Source organism: Balaenoptera musculus, chromosome 11 (genome assembly GCF_009873245.2).
Source record: "Balaenoptera musculus isolate JJ_BM4_2016_0621 chromosome 11, mBalMus1.pri.v3, whole genome shotgun sequence".
In the NCBI taxonomy this organism is placed as follows: domain Eukaryota; kingdom Metazoa; phylum Chordata; class Mammalia; order Artiodactyla; family Balaenopteridae; genus Balaenoptera; species Balaenoptera musculus.
This window is the reverse complement of record NC_045795.1, coordinates 90,362,262-90,386,270: the sequence shown is the minus strand read 5'-3', so window position 1 is coordinate 90,386,270 and position 24,009 is coordinate 90,362,262. Positions and strand designations below refer to the sequence as shown.

The 24,009-nt window shown below is 37.6% G+C and overlaps 1 protein-coding gene across 3 annotated transcripts in view; it reads right to left on the bottom strand.

The window, feature by feature from the left end:
* Positions 1-24,009, bottom strand: part of CNTN4 (contactin 4) — a 950,914-nt gene that overhangs the window by 696,280 nt on the left and 230,625 nt on the right. For 2 of the 3 annotated variants that reach the window (XM_036869673.1, XM_036869675.1), the window contains one exon: positions 12,547-12,602. The gene's annotated coding sequence lies outside the window, so the exon portion shown is untranslated. Of the gene's footprint in view, positions 1-12,546; positions 12,603-20,604; positions 20,609-24,009 lie in introns of all 3 variants that reach the window. The other variant, XM_036869674.1, reaches the window with a different exon arrangement.

The following is a 24,009-nucleotide window of genomic DNA, read 5'->3' as shown; positions in this document are numbered from 1 at the left end:
GTCTGGGAGGATCCCACATGCCGCGGAGCGGCTGGGCCCGTGGGCCACAACTACTGAGCCTGCGCGTCTGGAGCCTGTGCTCCGCAACAAGAGAGGCCGCGATAGTGAGAGGCCCGCGCACCGTGATGAAGAGTGGCCCCCACTTGCCACAACTGGAGAAAGCCCTCGCACAGAAATGAAGACCCAACACAGCTAAAATAAATAAATAAATAAATTTAAATTAAAAAAAAAAAAAATCATGTCCAAACCACTCCCAGGATTTGAACATAGAAGTCGAAGATATCCTAGCAGATATTACCCAAAAGCTAATGATTTGCTGTCAGTTCTGTCTTAAGCACATATATTTTAAGGAAAAAATAAAGATATATCTGTCTAAAGACTGTACAGAAAATTTATTAAAAATCCAGGCTTCAGGAGACCGATGGACTATATGCAAACTATTAGCATAGCTCTGATTTTGCAAGCACCTGACTTGGATAATGTTACCCCAGTGGAGATATTCAAATACAAAGTGGAATAAGATCTCAGAGTGCTGATGGACCAAGATTCTGAACTGAGTACATTGAAACAAACAACCAGAAACAAGCCAGAGTAATATGAGACGCTTAAACTTGGGGATCAGTGCAGGGAAAATGAAAGGAAACAACAGCCAACTTTATCTGAAAAGGATGAAATACCATACAACAGGAGGATGTTAACATATCTCTGGTGAGTCTGCTGAGGGCAGGGCATGGAACAGTCAGAGCAATCTACTGTCCCCACTGAGATCTATTTTGAAGTGAGAAAGGCACTTGTCTCAAAGGTCAACGACTGAATGTGCCCTATAGACGTGGTTGTGGTTATTTTACCTTTTAATCCACCTTTGAAATAAGAGATTGGAGATAAAATGAAAGCTAACTGGATCCTTGCTGGAAGAATGAAGCTTTTTAAAGGAGAGCCGTAATTACAGCTGCCTTCAAGGTAGGTGGATGCCAAATCTTAGGGACGTGCAGGATTAACCGCGTTGGTAATGACAGAACCTAAGGTATCCCCAGCAGTGTTCTTAAGAGCTTGAAAACCAAGGATTTGGAGAGCAGGTGGTTGGACACAGCTGCTGAGTAATCCTCTTAACCTCATCTGTACTCCACAGGAAGAAAAATAGCAGGAAAATAAAAACCTCCACCAAGTGGTTGATGGCAGTGAAATAGAAGGAGCATCAAAAGTATACAAGGACAAATTTGTCTTAACACTAATAATTTTGAAAAAAAGAGAAAGGCAGTTGCTGTAGAGAGCTGTGTACAAGTATAAGATAAAGACGTAATAAGTATGGCTACATAAAAGATAAAACAGAGTAGGATGTAGGATTCTGGGGTGGTCCTGTCTTCAAGGGACATCTAAAGCTATTATTCACTGAGGGTCTAAATCCCTCTTAATGTCTCTTTATTAATTTTTTGCTGAGGAAATAGCTAGAAATGAATAGCTCTCAGTCAATATTTAATTGATGCTTAAAAATTGAATTTAATCAGGAACTAATCTAGATGTCTCACTATCCAAGGAAAATTTAAGCAAAGCCAATGCAACAAAGGAAAATGAGAAGCAAAGCAGGCAACAGGCACCAGACTTTGTGAGAGAGAGATATAAAACTTTACTATATTAAGCAATTAATATTCTTGATTATTATAGTAGAGCCTAACTAATCCTGATTAACACAGCCCCCCTCCCCACAAAGCATGAAATAAAAATTGTTTCGGTGCAATGTAATGGTTCTATGTCTTAGTAATTCTTTACTTTTAAAAGTCCCTATATTGAGTTTACCTGAAACATATTGACTGTTGAAGCTCAAGTTCTGTTTATTGCATAGTTGGAGAACTGTAGAGCATCACTCCTACCATGAATGTGAGATCATTTAACGTTCAAACTAGGAAGAGGAAACTCCTACAACACAGTAAGTAAAAAAGAGTCCCAGGTAACATCCAGGCCAGAACTTTCACTTTACAGTTGAGAAAACTTAGGCTCAGAATTGTTAATGACTTGTCCAGATTCACACTCACACCGAACAGCAGTCCTGAAGTTCAGAGTTGTGCTTCGACCACAATGATGGCGAGTCTTCCTTGTGTCAATGGTGAGAATTTACTTTCCCAAAAGTTTTTTTTTTCCCACCCTCAAGTGAAGGAGGATGATCTTACTTCCCCTAAAGAACTGAATGACATTTAGTTGTGCTCAACAGAAATGGGAGAACACAGGAGACATGCTTTAAACCATAGCAGTCCTCACTTGATGATGATGATAACGGCTAATTGATTTTGAGCACATATGACGTGCCAGGCACTTGCCTAATCTTTATGAACACATGTTCATCTTCAAAATTTAAAAATCTAACCCAAAAGTAGGTTCTAACATTTTCTTCATTTTTTTAAAATAAATAATCTTAAGTTTGGAGAGGTTATATAAGTTTCCCAATATCTTACAGTAAATCTGGGGCAGAATTGGGATTCAAACTCAGATCCTTCTTGATTCCAGGACCAAGATTCATAATCACTGTTCACAGGTCTGCAGGTAACAGGAACTGAATGTTCTTGAACTTCAAGTGCCAATTAAGGGGTCACGCACATAGGATTGAAGAAATGCAGCCACCAGGGTCATGTCAGAGCAGCTTGTTGCACCCAAACTCTTACCTTCCACACGGTGGTAAAATACTAACCGGAACTTTGTGCATGAGAATCTGCCATAGGAGGAGACAGCTGTGCTGAGCCGCTTATGCCCAGCGCTGCAGACAAATCACACTTGGCTGTAAAGAAGCTGTTGATTGCTTGCACGGTTTCTGTGGCATGCCAGCTCCTCTTGCCAGCCTGCTCTTCCGTATCAAAGAGCCAGGAGTTCCAAGTGAGGTGAGAACCCCACTTGACAAGCAGACATAAGCCATTTGGGGAAAATATAAACCAAAAGGCTCCAAGATAGAAATAGAAGCATTAGCAGCAGGAAGTGTCTTGGGGATACATTGTGTCAGATTACATAGGGGAATTGGGAGAATAAGTGAGTCACAGCCTCCCAGTGGATAAACCCGCACTGTGTCAGTAGTTGGGCCGCCTCGGAAGAAAGCTGTATTAGCTATTTAAAGGTGCCGGCACTGATCTTAATGCCCTCAAACTAGCATCTGCTTAGTAACATCCTTGAATTATGCACAGTTTGCCCGTTTCTCAAGTAGCTTTAGCATTTGTCCCAACTTCTAACCTGTGAGTCTGGACATCATAATGGAATTTTATCTATGTATAATGGTAGGAATACAGAAATAAAAAGAATTAGAGAAGTTTTGCCTAATATCTCCCAGTCATTCAGTCAATGACTTAAAACTATGATGTTGATTTCAAGGAGTCTTGGTTTTTTTTGTTTTTTTTTTTTAATTTTATAGCTACTTTTATTTTTATTTATTTATTTATTTTTGGCTGTGCTGGGTCTTCGGTTCGTGCGAGGGCTTTCTCTAGTTGTGGCAAGTGGGGGCCACTCTTCGTCGCGGTGCGGGGACCGCTCTTCATCGCGGTGCGCGGGCCTTTCACTATCGCGGCCCCTCCCGTTGCGGGGCACAGGCTCCAGACGCGCAGGCTCAGTAGTTGTGGCTCACGGGCCCAGCCGCTCCGTGGCATGTGGGATCTTCCCAGACCAGGGCTCGAACCCGTGTCCCCTGCATTAGCAGGCAGATTCTCAACCACTGCGCCACCAGGGAAGCCCGGAGTCTTGGTTTTTAAAAATGGACAGTATCAATTTGCTGTCATAGGGCACATGTGGTCAATGTCCAGGCCAAGAAATCTCAGTTTTAAGAAAGAGAGAACCCCTTAAAGCAGGCCAAGCAAAAAGTTTACTGGAAGAATACAAGGAATGTCGGAAAACCTACTGCTACAAAGTACAGCTAGACTAAAATCACAACCAACAGGGCAGGTGCAAAGGCACTTCCCTTTCTCTATTTCTGGGACCATGTGGTCACTCAGCTCTCTCTCTCTCTCTGCCATGTTGTTTTCTTTTCTCTTTTCACATTCTTCTTTCTGTGTTAGTATGTAGTCATAGTCAGTTTAAATAGCCCAAGATTAGCATGACCCACTGGCTCCCTTGCTCAGGTCTCATCTCTGTGTCCTCATCAAAATCCTCAAAGAGAAAAATCTCCTGCTCCTATCAGTTTGTGGTACAAGGAGACACCCGGACATCCTTTCAGTCTGCGCTGTGGCACTTGGATATTTCTAAGCGAAAGGGCTGTATACTCAGCAGACAACCCAAAGATTTCTTTTGTATTCAGCAAATTGCTTTGAATGTTCAGTTCTGATCTGACTCAAATTATAGCAAGGACGGGGCTTATCCCTGGTTAATATATAATATGAGCACTTAACACCAGGGGAGCCACTTCTTCCCTGCCTTCTAAAACTCCCATCAGTAGTTGCCTGTATGTTTTTTACCTTGTTTCACTTAGTGCTTCTTGACTGCTAATCCTGTGTCAAAGAAAATTCAATACAAGACTCAGGGTTTCCATTTTCTATTGTTTAATCCATTTCCAGCTATTGGGAAAGGGAGTGGGAGAGGAGTTTCCATTAACTTATTACAGGCAAAGTACTTTACCGTTTAGAGAGTTCAAGATGGTGGCATAGGAAGATCCTAAACTAACCTTCTTCCACAGACACAAGGAATTGCCAGCTACAAATGGAATAATTCCCTCAGAAAGAGACCTGAAAACTAGATGAAGAGCGTCTCCACAACAAAAGGTAAAAGGACAGCACTGAGACAGGTAGAAGAGGAAGCCATATGGGCTCACCAAGGAAAAACTCACATGCCAGCCACAGCAATCCACAGACAGGAGGGATTACAAAGGTGGGGTTATTTTCCTTGGAGAGTGAGGGATTTGAACTCCACATCAAACACCCCAATGGCTAGATCCTGCACAACAGAGATGAGCCCCCAAAACGTCTGCATTTTAAAACCAAAGGGGCATATGCTCAGGAAAACTAAAAAGCTGCAGGGAACGGAAAACATGCTTTATAAAAGGTTCATGTACAGAATCACTCAACACGAAAACCAGCACAAAACCACTGCAGTGAAAAGTGCTTGGGCGGTAGGTGAAAGGAACCCACTTACTAATCTTGAAGCATCTGCCCGAGAGGCAGGTACCAGATGGGACGCTCTTTGGAGACGAAGTCACTGCTGAGAGCCATTTATGTGATCTCAAGCCACCTCAAGACACAGTCTGGAATTTTGCTGTCTGCACCAGGTTCAATGTGCCCCCCTGGAAGAAAATGAAACTCCAAGCCTTTGCCAAGCTTAAGTATATGATCTAAATGTATACTACTCATGAGGCGTAGGAAATTAACACTGGTCTGGGACACTTTACATCCCAGGACCTTGGTAAAAGCAAAAGCAAAAGCAAAACTAGTTTAGGGGTAAGTTTTCACAGCACAGGGTCCACAGCATTCCCACAGAAAAAAAACATACCTAACGTGAGTTCACAATACAAAATGATGAAATATATGAGAGAAAGAAAAAGCTATCACAAAAATGAATCCGCTAGCACCGTAAAAAGATATATGCAATGTAAGCACTAGGAATAATAAAAGACCATGAACATGAATAGAAAATAAGAGTTTGGAAAGTGATAAAAAGGAATTGAACCCATAATAAAACAGCAGAACATTATAAAAGACACACAGAAGATAAACGAAATAAACCAAATAGAAGTTCAAGGAAAAAAAATAATTGAAAATTTAAAAGCCAACAGACATTTGGTATTGCAATTAAGTGCTTTTCACAAGTATTGTCCTTTATTTCCAAGCAAATGTTAATATTGTATTTCTTTGCCCTCTTTGGAGTCATCCATGGCCTCGTGACTTCTTTTGCCAATGAAATGTAAACAAAAGTGACATGTGTCCATCCTGGGAAAAAGCTTTCAGGCTTAGCTCATGATCCCACAGGTTCTCTGTATGTTGCCTCAGCACTTAGGGGATCATTTCCTGACAATGACTCCATCAAATGGGTCCCTGAGTAAATATAATGAGCAGAGCCCCCATGTTAACTTGCACTGGGTGTGTAACCTGAGGGAGAAATAAACTTCTGTTGCTTTAGCCCATAGGACTTGGGAGTTGTTTGCTAGTGCAGCATCAACTTGCTATCTTGACTGATATAAAATGTTAAATAACAGAGTAGACAATGATGAAGAAAGGATTTAAAACTTGGAGGAGGAATCTGAGGGATTTTCTCAAAAAGCAAAATGGAGATGTAAAGAAATAGAACATTTAAAAGGATAGCTAGGCATTACAGATAGGAGAAATAAATGGTCCAAAATATGTCTACTTAGATATGTAGAAAAGGACAATAGAAAACAAAATGTTAAGAGTGTCAATATTCAAATAAATGATGAATGAGAATTTTCCAAAACTGAAAAAAAGAACATGTCCTCAGATTGAAAGTAAGGCATCACATGAGAAAAACTAAAAATAAATGCATAATTGGACAAATCACTACGAAACTTCAGAACTCCAAACAGAGAAAATCTTAAAAGAAAACAGAAAGAAAGATATCACATATAAAAGATCATCAATTTGACTAACAGAAGACTTCAAAATCTGCAGTAAATAAAGAGTAGAAAACAATAGAACAATATTTTCAAAGTACTGAGGGGAAAAATTTGGCAACTAGGAATTCCCAACCTAGTTTAATATTACTCAAAAATAATGGTATAAGAATGACATTTAAAGATAAACAAAGAGAGAATTTACCACTAAGAGAACTTGCTAAAATAAATATTTCGTGGGTGTGTTAAGTAAAAGGAACTTGAACACAAAAGAGCAGGATGCTGGAAATAATGATGAACAATAAATAGGTAAATATATAGGGAAATCTATGTAAATGAAGCCTTAACTATATTAAATATAACAATTAGAATCACTAACTGAGAGAAAAATCAAGTTGAACTAAAATACTATGTGTACAACAAAAACTTGGAACTTTGAGTGGTACAATTAGAGTTAGAGAATTTTAGGTTTTATTTGAGAACATTGTTAAATTTGGCATTGCTAAGCTTAAAATTAAGGGAGCCTCCTACAAACAGAAATAGAGTAAGAAATCTGAAATAATGGGAAGGAATAGTAGAATAAAAGAAAAATCAGTTGGTCCATTAGAATACAGTAAAGAAGAAATATGCAGAAACAAAAAAAAACCTCACACAAAATATGCCGACACAAAATAAGATGGTAGGAAGAATGCAAAAATCGTTCAAGATTCAAAATAAGTGGGAACTTTTCAACTCCCTTGATAAATGAGAAAAAAATACTAGATGGAAAAAATACAGCTATATGCTACTAAAAGGAGACACACCTAAAATGACATATAAGGACTGAAAACAAAGTAGAAAAGGAACCCCTGGCAAAAATTAACTTAAATAAGGGAGGAATAGTAATCTTAATATGATATGAAATAAATATGATGTCAAAAAGCATTATTCTGAACAGAAAGAGGATCATCCCCTAATATCAAAGGGTCAAATCATTATGTGAAAAGAAGTCTGACGCCCTTTGGTGAGAAGCAGCCTACCCAGGGTCACATAACAAGCTAGTCTTGATGAAGAGCTATCAGCTGTGCTTCTTTATTGTTGCATAGTCTTCCTTTCCTCCTAGCACCTAACACAATGAGTACTTTTTTACTTGTTTATTACCTGCCACTCCTATAAGGTATCAAACCCAGAATTCGAGGCTACGTGTATATTTTATTTGTCACCATATTGCAAGGTCCTAAGGAAGATGCTGGTGTACATACTTGCTCCGAGAACAAATGATGCAGTCTCAGGCTATTCTGGCCACTCACCATAGCATAATCCTTTCCATTATCCATAAGGAAAAGCATAAAGCAGCCACTGGATCAAATGGAGCAATTCATAGTCATTTTTTTCATAATGAAGATTAAACAATTCTGCTTAATGTTACAATTTATAGTATACTTCACTGAATAACTCAATTATCTTCTATATTCCCAAAGTATGATTTTAATTTCAATTTCCAAAGACAAAGCCAAAGGTAAAAGCATCTCTACCATGTTCTAAAGGGAAAAAATCATAAATAATAAAAATGATGGACAAATGAATCATACATTTTCAGGCAGCAGTTTATTTTCTTATTGGCAACAGTCTGACTTGCATTCAGAAGCACATGCACAGACGGATTTTAATATAAGGCCACAGGGATGTGTTCTCTTAGTTCTAACATCACCTTCATGGTATGTTAATGCTCCTCTCTCAGCACAGGTAATGTTACCTCTGCCAGGGAAGGATCTGTCGACTACCAAGAGGAACACAGGAAGCATAAAAATCATGTTTCTCTGTGAAATATTTCCCTGCTATATCAAAAGTCCCTGCGGGGCTGATTAAATTCATTAAGCACTAGCAGATATTCTAGCTGTTCTTTGCTTTCTGGCCCAGATGCCCGCCACCCCCCCCCCCAAAAAAAGCCAACTTTGGAACAGTTGAGTTGCCAAAAATCTATAGCCTAATACTTACAACCAAATAACACTAATTAAAGTGCATCAATTACATAATATTATAAATCAACTATACTTCAATTCAAATATATATATATTTAAATATCTATATATATGTGTGTATATAGATATAAATTATAAAGGAGCTGTTTTGTAACTGGCACCATGGTAAAAACTTGACATTTGTTCTTCCTAACTCTTACAATAACCCAACAAAATGGCTATTAGTACCTTTACTTTATCATTTGAGGAATGTGTGGCTTAGAGAAGTTGTAATTGATAAATTTCAAAAATGAACCCATCTCTGTCTGACCCCATCATTCATAACCATTGTATTAAATGATGAATTCTTACAATTAGAAATCTGACGTGGTCTTTGGCTTTGGAGGACACAGCAGGACTTTTAGGAAGACAGTGTATATTGATTTGAGTGACAACCCAAGGAACCTGCTTATTTTGTTACACTCCCTAGTTGCCATATCTGAAACAGAAATTTTGTCATCCTAAAACATGAATTTCATATCCTATTACTTTATTGGGATATAATTCATGTACCATAAAATTCACCATTCACTGCACAGTTCAGTGTTTTGTAGTATATTCACAAGATCGTGTAACTACCAGCACTATCTGATTCCAGATCATATTCATCACCCCAAAAAGGACCCTGTGGGCCCAGCAGCAGCCACTTCACATTATTCTCTGCCCTTAGTTCCTGGAAACCACTAAAATGCTTTCTGTCTCTATCGTTTTTCCTATTCTGGACATTTCATATAAATGGAATCATACAGTACGTAGCCTGTTGTATCTGGCTTATTTACCTAGCATAACATTTTCAAGGTTCGTCCACGCTGTAGTATGTATGGATACTTAATTTTCCTTATCTATTTTAATTAATATCACCTAACAAAAGATGAAAATTATTTGTACCAATCCAGAAAAAAAGAACTAACAATCTTCTTCCTTTTTCTCTGTGTGTATAGGTTAGGTGGAATTTTGTGGTTTTTACAAAGCAACTTTACATGATGCAAGTCCATACACAGCATCATAGTCTCTATTTCTCCATTTTACAGATGGGAAAAAAGAGTCTTGGATAGATTAGTTTATCTGTTCAAGCATTTGAGAAGGAAATTAAGCACAGACCTCTGAACACGAAGCCAAAATTACTTTCACGTAGTTGATACATATATGTCAGCAACAACTAAATGGCTCATCCAGCCACCGAACCTATCATCTTTGGTTCATGAGAGACAAACTCTTAGAAGCCAAGTTAAGCTACCACATACCATCAATTCAGGTGTCTGTGTAGCTGAGGACATTGAACTCAAGTGCCTGCCAGGGCCATATAGGTAGCAAATGATGGGGCACGATGAACTGAAGGTAGAGGAAGGCACCTGCTGCTCAGGTAAGCCCCCAGCATCTGGGAATGCAGGCTCAGGGTAGAAAGATAATCTGATTCCTTCTAAGAGAATCTAGAAATCATCATTTCATGTGAAATGTAATTTTCAAGTGTTAGCAACAAATTAAACTTTTTCTTTTTCAAATTAAAAGAAAAAAAGAGCAAACGCGTGAACCAAAATAACCCTGTTTTGCGGCTGTTCTGTTCCACAGGCTACTGCTTTTACAGAAAATAAAAAGCCAGGGCACCGGAGGGTGTCAGAGCCCTCCTTAAGACAGGGCCAAAGGAGGATCAGGAAAATTTGAGTGAAGGTGACCTCTTGCCTTTCAATATTAATTCCAAAAATGTCCAACAACTTAAACCTTTAAAGACAGAAGAATTGGAGCAGAAATGATGTCCAGAAAAGAATCCTTCATTCTTTCCACTAATAATTACTAAGGACATTCTTTGCGCATGTACTGCTAGGTTCTAGGAATACCATAATGTACAAGAAGATGTAATCACTGGCTTCAGAGTCTACGGTGGGAGAGTAAGATAATCAGGCAAGTAATTACAGTACACTGTGATTATCATGTTGTTCACATCAATGTTAGCAGCAGAGGGAAGCCTAATTCAGGCAAAGGAAAACATAGAAGGCTTCCTGGAAGAAGTGAGTGAGTTGATCACACAAAGATAGGAGAAGGAAGCAGGAGGAGGAGAATCGACTATTCCTGGAAGAGGGGACAGAATGAGCACAAGCAAGAGAAAAGATGGCACATTTTAACAATTTAAAGAAATTCAGGCTGGTAGAACCTATTTTGGAAAGTGGGGTGGGGGAAAGAAAGCAAGGTAGAGAGGTAAGCAAGAGCCTAATAATGTAGAATCTTTTGAAACCACGTTAAATGGCTGGAATTGATCCAAGGAAAATAGGGAACAGTGGCAGATTTACAGGTGGTTTTGGTAGTTGGATTAACTTTAGAATGTGATTTAAGAAGATCAATCCTATTGCCTTGTGTGGGATGGATTATAGCTCAACCAGTCTGAGGAGGTAAAGACAGAAGTTCACAGCAAGTCTGAGAACACTCAGAATATCTTGGAATAAAGCCAGCACCATGAGAAGAAGCCGGGCTCCTACTGGAGGACTGGCGACCATAGGGAGCAAGGTTCCCCCAACTAACCTACAAACTGATCCCGGACACACAAATGCACCAAGCAAGACTGGGGGAATCTGTTTCGTATCAGAAGACCTAAGCAGCTGACCTGACAGACTCGTAAGAAATAATAAATGGTTACTGTTTTTAGCCACTGAATTTTGGGGTGGTTTTTTATGGATTAATAGCTAATTGGTAAAGGATACCTTACTCAAACTTGGCTTATGAAAATCATCTGAGAAATCAAGTGAAATAAAATTTTTTCTACATATTTTTTCAATAGAGGGTGTTAAGAAAATTCCCTGAGAGTCAAAAGCATGCACTGATATTTACCCATTGTCATCAATCCTTATGCTGAATGAATGAATATTTTGATTATATTGTTCAGGAGACAACTGGGCCATCAGGAGATAATTATTGCATCTTTTAAAGTAAGTGAGCATTTTATTTTGTGTATAGCAATGCAATGAGATCTTCCTCTACCACTACCCTCCAGGTTAGTATTTTTCTCCATTTATGTCTAGTTAACCACAGTTAACTTCACAATCACTCTTGTTTCTTTTAAGGGCCAGGTACTATTATGGATAAACTACGTCCCCCAAAAAGATATGTTGAAATCCTAATCCCCATAACAGTGAATGTGACCTTATTTGGAAAAAGGGTCTTCGCAGACGTAATCAAGTTAAGATGAGGTCATATTGGACTAGGGTGGGCCTTGATATAAGGACTGGTGTCCTTACAAGAAGAGGGAAATTTGGACACAGACACACACAGGGGAGGAGGCCATGTGAAGACAGAGATTTATTTGAGTGATACAACTACAAGCCAGGGAACACCAAAAATTGTCGGCAACTTCCAGAAGATGGAAGAAGCAAGGAAGGATTTCTCCTATAGAGCTCTCAGAGAAACCACAGCCCAGCCTACCCTTTGATTTCAGACTTCTTCCCTACTCAACATGAGAAAATATATTTCCATTGTTTTAAGTCACCCAGTTCATGGTACTTTGTTACAGGAGTCTTAGGAAACTAAAACAGTAACAGTTTTTTTTTTAGACCTGTATGTTTTATAAAGGAAAAAACTGCGTGCACTATAGACAGTAAGTTACAACAGTCATGTTTTACCCCTAAAAGACTTCAATTTTAGGATCTAGTTAACTTAGTATTTTGAAGATTTGACTGAAAACGTCTTATCTGTAAACCATGGGCAAAAATGCAACAACCTTCATTTTATTCCCAGGACTCTCTCCATGATGCCAAATTCTGAAGTTTTTGAATTATCAAATTAATCTGAACCACCAAAAATCTGCCTCAAGTATCATCTCCAGAAAGGTCCCAGAAAGGTCTCAACTTCCTATTTTCAAGGCTTAAATTTATATGACTTCACTACCTTCATTAACTTCAACCCTAAGAAAAACATCAAAAATGATCTCATGGTACCACTCTCTAAGGAAAGGATCTCAATGTTTCCATAGTAACTAAGGATGCTAATCAAAGGTGAAATGAATGTAAGAAAACATCTTCCCTGTGGGAAGCTTACCATTTAGGGCAGTTCCTGGGGCCACATGCTGTGGAGTTACTATATGTCAACAATTCCTAGAATAAAAAAAACAAAAAATACACAAATAAATACATTTTTCAAGTATCAGTATTCTTATACATAGCTGATGCTTAATTATTCCCATTCTAAACTTAAACTAGAAGGAAATAAAAATTAAATACAGTTGGTGTGGATTTCCAGCTTGGTAGAATCGCCTAGATTAGGAGCCTAGATTAGGAGGTTGGGTTTTTTTCTTTGCTTTGTGTCTCACTAGCTGTGTGCACTTTCTGGTTTTTTGGTTTTTTTTTTTTTTTTTACCTCATGTATTTTTAAAATTTTTAAATTTATTTTTATTGAAGTAACCTTAATTATTAACATTATATGTTTCATATGTACATTATATTTCTACTTTTGTATACCCTACCAAAAAAGTGTGCTCACCAACAAAAGTTTATTTTCCATCTGTCACCCTTTAACCATTTTGCCCTCCCCATGTCCCCCTTCCCATCTGGTAACCAACTTAAAAAGACACACGCGCCCCTATGTTCATTGCGGCATTATTTTAAATAGCCAAGATATGCAAACAACTTAAGTGACCATGAACAGATAAATGGATAAAAAAAGATTCATATACAATGAAATACTACTCAGCCATTACAAAAGGTGAAATCTTGCCACCTGCAAAAACATGGATGGACTTGGAGGGTACTATGCTAAGTGAAATAAGAGGGAGGAAGACAAATACTGTATGACTTCTCTCATACTTTCTATATAGGATATAAAAAACTAATAAACAAACAAGAGAAACAAAGTAAATGAACAAACCAAATCAAACTAGCTGTGTGACTTGCCGTGTGACTACTGACAAGTCAGTTCACCACTCTATCCCTTCTTTGTTAGTTTACCAGCTCTTGGAGCCTGTGACATTCTGTGGTATTCAAATTCACTAAGAGCGACGATTTCCTAACAAAATATGTTACAAGGTGATTTTAAATAACGAAAAGGTAAGCAATGAACTAGGAGGCATCCTATTGTTTTTGTTAGTTTTATAAATATGTAAAATGAAGGTAACAAAAACAAAACAAAAACTCTTCCAATAAATATGGCATTATACCTTCTGTTAAATCCACCAAGTTAAACTTTAATTGCAAAATAATTTTCTACCTGGGAGTACTCTTCCTTGAAGTAATAGTTTTTCTAAGGAAAATATATACATATTACTAAGAATAAGTGTATATATTCGTAGCTTCATGTTTATGTATATGTGTGTATCTGCTAACCAAGCTTCTACTGTGGTTAACTTTACTTCTGAGTAAAATGATTGTCTTTTAATATTTTATAAATGAAAATATCATTTTATGTAGATATATATAAATTAGCCACTCAAAAATTAACTATAATATTCTCATCTAATTTACATTTAAACATAGCATATTTGATTGGGATAGAAATATAGTATTTTCTTGACTGGCCATAAATACCTTATCACTTCTTAATCTTATGCTATCCCCTGCTGGGTACCATAATAGTTCATCACTTTATTAAGTACCTAACTACCTTTACTTTCAGGTTAGTATCAATAATGTCTGGAAGGTAAGAACCAAACGTGTTCTTTATATTGTTCATATATTAAGAATGTAATTTTTTTTCTTTCCTTTCTTACATATTCTCCAAAAATAAAGTGCCACAAATGAGCCTAACACATCTAAGGAGGTGCTTCCTATGAAATAGAAAAAAATGTTACCAACTTAACCATGAATCATAACTACATCACTATTTGTTTTAATATGGATGGTCACCAGCTGTATATATGTGTATGTGCCTCAAAGCCTGACTACTTTCTTACACTAAGGATACCCACTGGTAAGAAGGTAAAGCTCTGTTTACAGCTATTGGCACCATTTGCAACTCCAGCTTACATATCAGAAACAACAGCTAAAATGAGAATTATCCTAAAAACAAAAATGAAAAAACTTTGGTCAAGGTTTCATTCTTTCTTTTCAATTATTACTACAATCTTGGCATATACATATATATATATATTTTTTTTTTCTTCACAGAATGAAAGTAAGGATTACATTTATCCACCGGAATGACACAGACTTGAAATGAAAACAGACTCTAACTTTATTCATTAAATTATAATTATGTTCCACTTGTTTAAAAGCACAATCTCTGAGAAAGCTGCCTGGGATGGGATATTGGTTCAATTATTTACTAGCCATGGGATCACGAGCAATTCATTAACTGACACAAGCCTCAATTTCACCTATAAGGTGGGGAGGATAATGTTATTCAGCCTCAAAAAACAATTGAAAAGTAGGTAACATAATGCAATTTAGTATTCAGTCTACTACTTGGCATATGGTAACCAGTAACTTGATATTAATATTGTTAAGAGTTTCTCATCCATTATGAATAGTCTCATGACAAATGAGTATACACACAAAAAGTAAAGTCAGCACCTAAAAACAACACATACTTCAAAGAATTTCCCCATTGTCTAGAAATCTTAGCATTAATCCCACCCCTTTGATTTTAGGAATTGCTTCCTGAGGGAAACTTGGTCAAAAGAATTTACCTGTTGGATGGGCTAACATCATGAATACCTTTATCAGATTTGTTGGGTGCCACCAAGCAACGAATGATGCCACAGAGAATGGAAAGCAGGATGGAAAGGTTGGAAAAGTAAGGAGGAATATCTGAGATTCCTTGAATGAATATCTTCATTCCCATGAAGGCCTCTGAACGGACATCTGTTTCTAAAAGAACTTGCCCTACCCATAGTTCCTAAAAAGGAAAGCCACACGCACTATGTGATTCACCCTAACTGGCTACAGCTTTGAACCACTCATGAACACTCAACCCATATTAAGCCAGTAAGAGTCTCTCAGAGATATTGAATTGCAACAAGAGGTCCAAGCATGTAAAGGTGGAATAACTGGCAAAGAAGCCAGTCTGTGGAGAGAATTGGGGACTGAATCAGACATTCTGAGAAAAGAGAGAGTTGAGATAACATGTACCCTTACTCCTCATCCCCAAGAGAAACAAGGGAATGAAAATAAGGTAAAAGGGGTGAGAAGCAGCCACATCTCTCGACCTTTCAAGTCAAGTCCTCATGAGGTCAGGTTTTATCTAGTTTTCTGTTGTGAGACGGCCGTCGTTTTGCCTGGCATGTGGTTTCAATAGCGAGCGCTTCTATTTCTGTCAGCTAGAGCAGGTTTCTGCATCTTAACTAAACAATTGCTTGTCAAGAAATAAGCCCACTGAAGGCAAGCTTTCCATGAATAATATCAAGTCCAATCTTTGTGTCTAAAGAAACTAAGGGAAACATACAGGTGAAAAATAGACAGATAGAAACAAACAAAAATCACTCCATCACGCTATCCATTTATTTACAAGGAAATCCTCATATACAAATTTTCCTGGCTCCTGAATATGAATCATAGTCAGCTATTCTTTACTATTATAGGCCAATAGTTTTTACGTTTGCATTTATTCATTTAATCAAAAATATTACTAGGAGAAGAAACACAGCAAGGTCCCTTACATCATAGGGTTTGCTGTCATCATAAGTTTACTACTCTACCACCCCCCAAAAAAACAAACAAAAATCATTTAAATAAATGTAACAGAGTAATAGATTAATATTTTTGAAATAACCCTTTTAACAAAACCATAATATTTCCAAACTGGATCTCGTGCTCCTGCTATATTCAGCATGACAACAATCACAATATATTTATCACCCACACCCCACACAAACACACATCATTTATTGTGGGGAAACAGTTACCTGTCTTAATTTGTCTTGTTCTTCAAATTGCAGCTGCGGAGCCTAGTACAACCTGGTCTAAAACATGTGCTCTTTAAATACGTGCTGACTGAATGAATGAATCCAACTTAAAAACTAAGTTATAGTAAGGGATGCACACTAAAAATAAGTTCAATTTCCATAGTGGATTTTCATGGCTGGTCTTAAAAAGAAATTTCTATTGATGCCTAGGTAGATATTGAGAAGTTTTTGATTTAATAATTAGGAAATGTTTTTTCAGTCCTTATTGGAAGAAAAGTTGACTAGCCATATTCTTATCAGGGGTAAAGTGACTTAGGTAAAACTTTCCTTCAGATGTGCCAGCATACACAGAGATAAATCAGGTAGATAGACATCCAAGTCCATTCCTTGAAATGGGGCAAAAATACAGGAATGATTCCATACCACCTTTGTGCTGCTTTACACAAGCAAAGAAACTATGCATCTATGCACTGACTGTATAATAGCCTCTCCCTGAGCAAGAACATAAGGAAAGGTTTTCATTCCATTCATCTTCTTTAAGTTCAGCTTCCTTATGCATAAAATGAGCATACCAATTATATTCCCACCTTACACTGTTTTTATAAGGGCAGAATGAGATAATCTATGTAAAGTACAGTATCCAGCTCATAATACGCACAAAATATTTAATTTTTAAAATCACTGAAAATTTATTATATTTTCCAATATTACCATCCATGTCATTTACCTGCTGTTGTAATAATTTTAAGTTATGTTTAAATTTTAATGATGGTTTTTATTATAAAAAAGCACATGTGAGAATAGAGAGGACATTAATACACGAACAAATTAATAAATGGATGAATCTCCCTCCACTAAAAGAAAGACTGGACAAATCAGAGCTCTGAACAAATCAGCTGGTATCAACACGAATGCACTGGCTATATCACAATACAAAAGAACCAGAAATCCATGAATGACCATCGACCTTCCTGGCAAAAAGCAACTATAAAGAGGCAGCAGCTGGTAAAGCCTGGGTCAAAAAGGATCACTTTACTCTAGGGAACAAAATGTCCTGATCTAGACCTTTCCCAATACTTCAGAACTAAATGGTGTGTTGGTAATTTATTCAGGACAAAACAATCCTTCCCAAGTGACAGGTAAAGGAATGAAAATAAGTCTCATGAAAATGTTCAAAAAAACCCGAAGACACATCTCTAATTGTTTCAGTTCTCACAGATGTAGGATGCAAAATTAGAAGGGAGAAACAGGAATCTTTTCACTCAGTGGGCTCTTTCACCTTCACTGGGCTCAGAAAGGTATGTATCTAATAATAAACGTGTACATGATCACAGCGGTTACAAGTCTATGATTGCACTGAAGCCTCCTGTGCAGTATGCCTTTACATAATCAGTGGATAAAAAACACATGGGCTCTCAGGTCAGAGTCTAAGCTTCACCACTTTCCTGCTACATGAACTCAAGCAAGTCATTTAACCCCTACCATGTCCGTTTCCTCAGTTGTAAATGAGGAACAATATTAACTACCTTGCAAGGTTCTTGTGAAGATAAAACGATAGAACGTATGAAAGCTATCAGGCATACAGCAGGTATTCAATAAATGATGTCTGTTTTTACTGCTTTGTTTGAACATGAAAAGATAGAGTAAGGTGAAAGAGATGCCGTTCAATGGTTGTCCATATTCTCAAAGGCCATTACATTTAAGGTGCTTCTCCTTACACATATTCTATTTTACTTAAGTTATCGATGGCATTTTCCATCACTGAATCAGCAGGTATTTCTCATGGGTGTTTACTTCCTTCTCAGGTACTTAAAACCCAACCTGACCTTTCTGTGAGAGGTAAAGGTCATGTAGACATTAAATTACCCATGTTAATTTCCAGAATTTCCATTAGTTTGGCTTGACATAATTTAGTATTAATATCTGGGTTATAAAACTAATACTAAGAAAGAGATTACATTTAAATGCATTTTCCAGTGGGAAGTGGGATGCATTTCTAATCGTGCTGTCTAGCTACAAGCAAACAAATGGTCATTTGATTCTTTTGTCGTTATCATGACGTATAATATCGACCACAGAGATCACTAATGGGTTCCCCCACACACACTCAACGTAAACAACAATACAACATGATACATAACAGGCTTTAGAGTTATTAAGAGATAATCACATCCTTGGGACTTTCACTGGGCACAGTAAGTGGCACTGCTAAAACACGATTATCTCTCGATAACAAGGGTACTTGCAGTTTTCACAAAGTGAGAAGAAAAGTCATTACTGTAGGGAAAATGTGCATTTATTTTACTGAAACATAAAGCTGACAATTTAAGCTAACAAGGAGTGGCTCTCCCTGAGATGACAATATTACACAGTGTAGGAGGCTTCATATCAAGGTGACACAGGCACCATCTCCTTGAAGAGTCTGGCTGGAAGAGCCATTTTCTGGAAGACTAATTTCTAGGGTCTTGTCGACAAGATAAACAGGGGTGGGAGATGCTTAAGGGCCTAGAGATCTATGAATCTATTTAAGACAGAAAGGGGACTGAGAAGAGCAATGGGAATGGCTTATGCGGCTGATCAGTTGTAAGGTTAGGGACTTGAGATTCTGAGCTTCTCAAGTTGTCCTGATGAAACATAATTAGGCCAGCTCACCTGAGGGACTAGAGACATATGTTCCAGTCTCCAGGAGGTCCCAGGACAAACAACCAGTGACATCGAAGAAGGGAATGGTGGCAAGTGGATTTAGAATTAGGACAGTAGGAAAAAGACACAGGCATGAGTCTTTAGCACTGCTCTCAAGGATGGAAAAAAGTTCATACACAAGATGGAGCTTTACTTGAGGGTTCTATTCAGCAAGAAAACTCTATTCACCTAAAATTACTCAGAACGGTGGTATTTTCTGGTCTCCCTAACTCACAAAAAAATAGACAAAATTTACTCTTCTTGAGTCTCCATTTACTAATCAATAAAATGAGTTTTAAAAAAAGGCCTCCTCAGAGTTACTGGGAAAAGTAAAGAAAATATTGAGTTTGAAAGTACTCTGTAATTATATAACACCCTATATTTGTCAGATATTATTATTTGGAGAGATTAATTACATAAATATTAAAAATGGGGTGAGAATACATAATTTCTCAAAAGTTCTGCCAGTGATGTGACCTAAGTTTATTTCTATGAGATAATACTAGTAGAGAATACATAATATTAATAATTATTTTATTGTAATATGCTTGGAACTGTAAGCTTGGCATTTTGGCCCATAAGATACTATCATCAAAACATCTAAAGTCTTAAAACACGTGCAAAGGTGTTACTGATTTTAGGAGTTTACAGCATAAAAGAGCCAAAAATTCTATTGCTCTAAATCAGTGATTATCAAACAGAGGCAATGTTTCAGCAAAGTATGGAGATATTTTTTTTTGATCGTCATAATTGGGGCATGGGGGTGAGGGTGGTTTGCTCTGGCATCTAGTAGGTGGATGACATGGATATTGCCAGACGTCCCATGATGCACAGGACCCTGTTCTCTTTAAATACAGACACTAACTGTTATCAGTTAACTCATAATTTGAATGACTTACCTCATGAGGCACCCACATCTACAATTCAGTGCTGTGAAAAACTACCTCATCAGCCTCAACATCCTAGGAATAGAGATGGAAAATAATTCTCTTCAAATTATTGAAGTCCATATCCAAACGCAGGCTTTTTAGCCCTTTAAATTTCCATTAAGAATAATTATCAGTTTGGCTAAATCCCATTGTCTTTCCCCTTGGGAAACCACAGGGGTAGAGTCAATGGGTTGGCAATCTGCAAAACCAGAAAATGAAATTTGCAAGGGTTCACCATTATCACGAAAATTCGGCACAGTTGTAATGACAACCTGTCACTCTGCATTCCCAAGTCATATATAACTCCAATGCTTGACATTCCACCATATCACATTATGTGATGTGATATAAAAATACATTGGACACTTGGAATTTTATATTTCCTATAAGTGCATGCTACTTATCTCAGTTTTACCACCACAGGGGGAACAAAATACCTATATTTCTGCCCAACAAACGGAAGACAAATGAAATGAAGCAAAAATTGCAGAAAGTAACCATAGATGTTAGAGTCCAAATATTTTCACATGGATTACTTCATAAACTTTAAGATGAAATACAGCATGGAATAGTGGATGAGAGTGCAGAATTGGGCTTTCAGAATTCAGATCTCCACTGTCTAGCTGAGTGACCTTCAGCAAATTACTTAACCTCTCTGTGCCTTACTCTCCTTGTGTATTAAACAAAGGTATCATTCCTATTTGCTTCATAGGGCTGCTATGATGATTATATAAATTAATATTTAGAAAATGTTTAGAATCCCTCCTGATACACAGTAAAGGCTAGGACCTCCTTTTTTTTCCTTTTTTTTAAATAAAAAGAAAAATCTCGATAAGGCAGAGTGTATTATCCCATTTTACCTGAGAAGTAACGTAAGTTCTATGAGTGTTAGTAACTTTTCCCAGATTCACTCTTTCCTTGAGCTTGCTCAGCACTGCCCTGTTCTCATAGCTGCATGGACCTCAGCGCGCTGTTTGATTGCTGTGTGAGAGCTCAACTCCCTGAGCACATATCAAGTACACGGCACACAACTATACGTGATGGGTGACATAATGGAGAGTGGGGTGAAGGAAACAGTCTGGAGGCCTGAGAGTCTCACAATCTGGTCCCTCCAGGCAGAAAATTTGTTCATAGCCATCAGCGGCTTGTATATAATGGAAACCATGGTAAGGGCTCTGAACTCCAGTTTCAACCTTGATAAATAAGGATTATAGGGGATCTCAGTTTTCAAAAATATGGTCATAGAACTTCTAGGGGTACACACCATTATTTTTATTTTCTGAACATTTTACTGTAAATCTATGTGTATTTATTTTATGTTTGTGTAAATATTTATATATTTATTTCTATGTTTATTTTCCATTAATGACAAGTTTTCATCTATTTGTATTACTGATATAGGCATTCTTCAGATCCACAATTAGTTAAAAATCCATTAAATTTATAGAAAATGTTAAGTAGACAACAGTAGAGATGGTATGCAGCTATGGTAAGAAATATGATCCTGGTACATAACTGTCCAAAATGTGGGGAATACTGGTACTTGAAAAGGGAAATTCTATATGAATAATTAGATCTATGAGCCTAGGATAAGGAGGGTTTCAAATATTACCCTGCTTTTCACTAGGAACATCGATTTATTCTGGGTTTCTGAAGGAAGAGTACTACTTCCCACCAGTACACTTGAGAATGTGCGTTCTTTTCCATATCTCTTGCTGTTCATGGTCCAGAAAGAGATATATGTTATGGTTCTTTTTAAAGACAGAAGCATTAACTGCATAACACCGTATCTTGGAAGGGAAAGGCATCCAGAACAAAAGGTAAAGTACAAAGAATGACTTGGTTTTCTTCCTTAAAGAGGGAGAGACTTCCTGATGCAAAAAGACCAGTGCCATCTCAACAAAGGGCTACTGAACTCTAAAGTGAATCTTAAAGCTCAGTATTTACCATACCATCGAGTATTTTGTTATTACCATGAAGAATGAAATAGTAACTAAACAGCACAAAGGGGATGAAAGAAGTAATATTTTACTACTTACTGAATTGAGTTACACATACAATAATTTCCAGGATTGATTCCCTGTCTACTTTTGAAGCAAATAGCCATGAATTTGGAAATCCATGCACAAGTATGTGAAGAATGCAAACATTTTCCTAGTCAGTGGCAAATTTCTTTAGCTTTCTTGAAAAGAAACTTAGCACTTTACACACACAGACATACACACTTTGACTGTGAAGACTGTGTAATTCATACCAACTTGAAATTTCCCCAGGTCACTATAAATCAGTTATGACTTAACTAAACTCCAGGGTAGGCACTGCTACATTCGAAACCATTTGAAAAATTATCTTGGTGTCCTACATTTTTGTAGATAGATAAATGCTTTATATATAGTCCAGGTCCAAGAAAGCTTGGTGAACTAGTAAGAGAACAGGCTTCTGAGTTAGAGAAACACTGGTTCAAACCTAGCCATCTCGTTTACTCCTGTATAACCAGAGGCAAAGGAGTCTCTCTCAGCTTCAATTTCTACATTTGTAAAACAAAGGCCATAATAACTGCTCAGCGCCCAGCACATGGTATTAATTCAAAGATAGTGGCGGTCACTCCTATCCTTGTTTCAAGTGAGACCCTATTCCCTCGTTCTGTCCTTGGAAAGAGACCAAGTCACCTGAATGAGTTCTCAGACTGAGAAGGTTATCCAAGTTAGGGCTCAATTTCCCCTCATAGTTGCTATATGCTAAAGTATATTTCCTTGATGGTTTCCTTAATCCCCAATTATTTGACCTTTTCACTCTGTACCATGTTACAATTTTCTAAAAAAAAAAAAAAAAGTTCAAATACTGTAGGAGAAATTCCATGTTTTTTTGATAGCATGCTTCTATTAGGAAAAACGCACAAAAATAATACTTCCAATGATGTATTTTTACCTCTAAAGTATATAATTGTACTATTAAATTATATATATGACATTTAAACACTATCTTAAATGATGTAAAATACGTAAATAGAAGTTCTCCTATTTTCCCACCCTCATATGGATATACAGTTGACCCTTGAATAATACAGGTTTGAACTGTGTTGGTCCACTTAATATACAGATTTTTTTCAATAAACATATAGTTCGCCCTGTATCACTGTGGATGTGGAATTCGTGGATATAGAAGGCTGACTATGGGACTTGAGCATCCACAGATTTTGGTATCTGGGGCAGGTCCTAGAACCAATTCCCTGAGGACCCCAAAGGACAAGTAACTGTATTTGGCTATCATCCAGCATGCATCTGACCACTGGTAAGTCCCTTGTTGTAAAGAAACACCTCAATAGAGGAACAATTAAAGGCTTCCAATTTTGGCCATTTCAGAGTAATGAGCACCACACTTACTTTAGTCTTGTAAACTGCTATAATAGTGAACAAAATACTGAGGAAACTGTTTCCAGGTGTTGGACAACAGACAGCACGAGGCTGATCTTTGAGAGGAAAGAAGCACGTGATGTCAGCTCTTCACGCATCCCGACTTGACTTCTGTGGGCACCTTCCCAACCACAGCAAAGAGAAGTGATGGCCACACTGGAAACGTGGTCTCGCCGGGTAAAGCAGAGACTGGAGTTTGGGGCTATTTGGAATTTAGAATTTCCAGGGTAGGTAATGAAAAGGAGGGAGCTGCACAGAGAAGGATCTGTTGACATCTGTACAGGGGTCCACGTGAGCAGTCAGCTAAAAACTAAAATGCACATGCCAAGGGCAAGATTCCACAAGGCCTGGCAGAGAACAGACACTGGGGCAGCTTGAGATGAACATATACCATCGTTCTCCCAGGGCTGGAGATGTGGAAGATCCAAAAGCCAGAGTAGAAGAAACTTGATGAACACCCCAGGTATTCAACTGAGACCCTCAAAAGGTACACTCTTAAATTTACTGAGAACCTCAAAGAGCTTTTACTTGTATGGGTTATGTATATCATCCTTACCATATTAGAAATTAAAGCTGAAACTTCTAGAAGTAGTAATTCCCTTAACAATCAGTATATTACACACTAACATAAACAACATGTCTT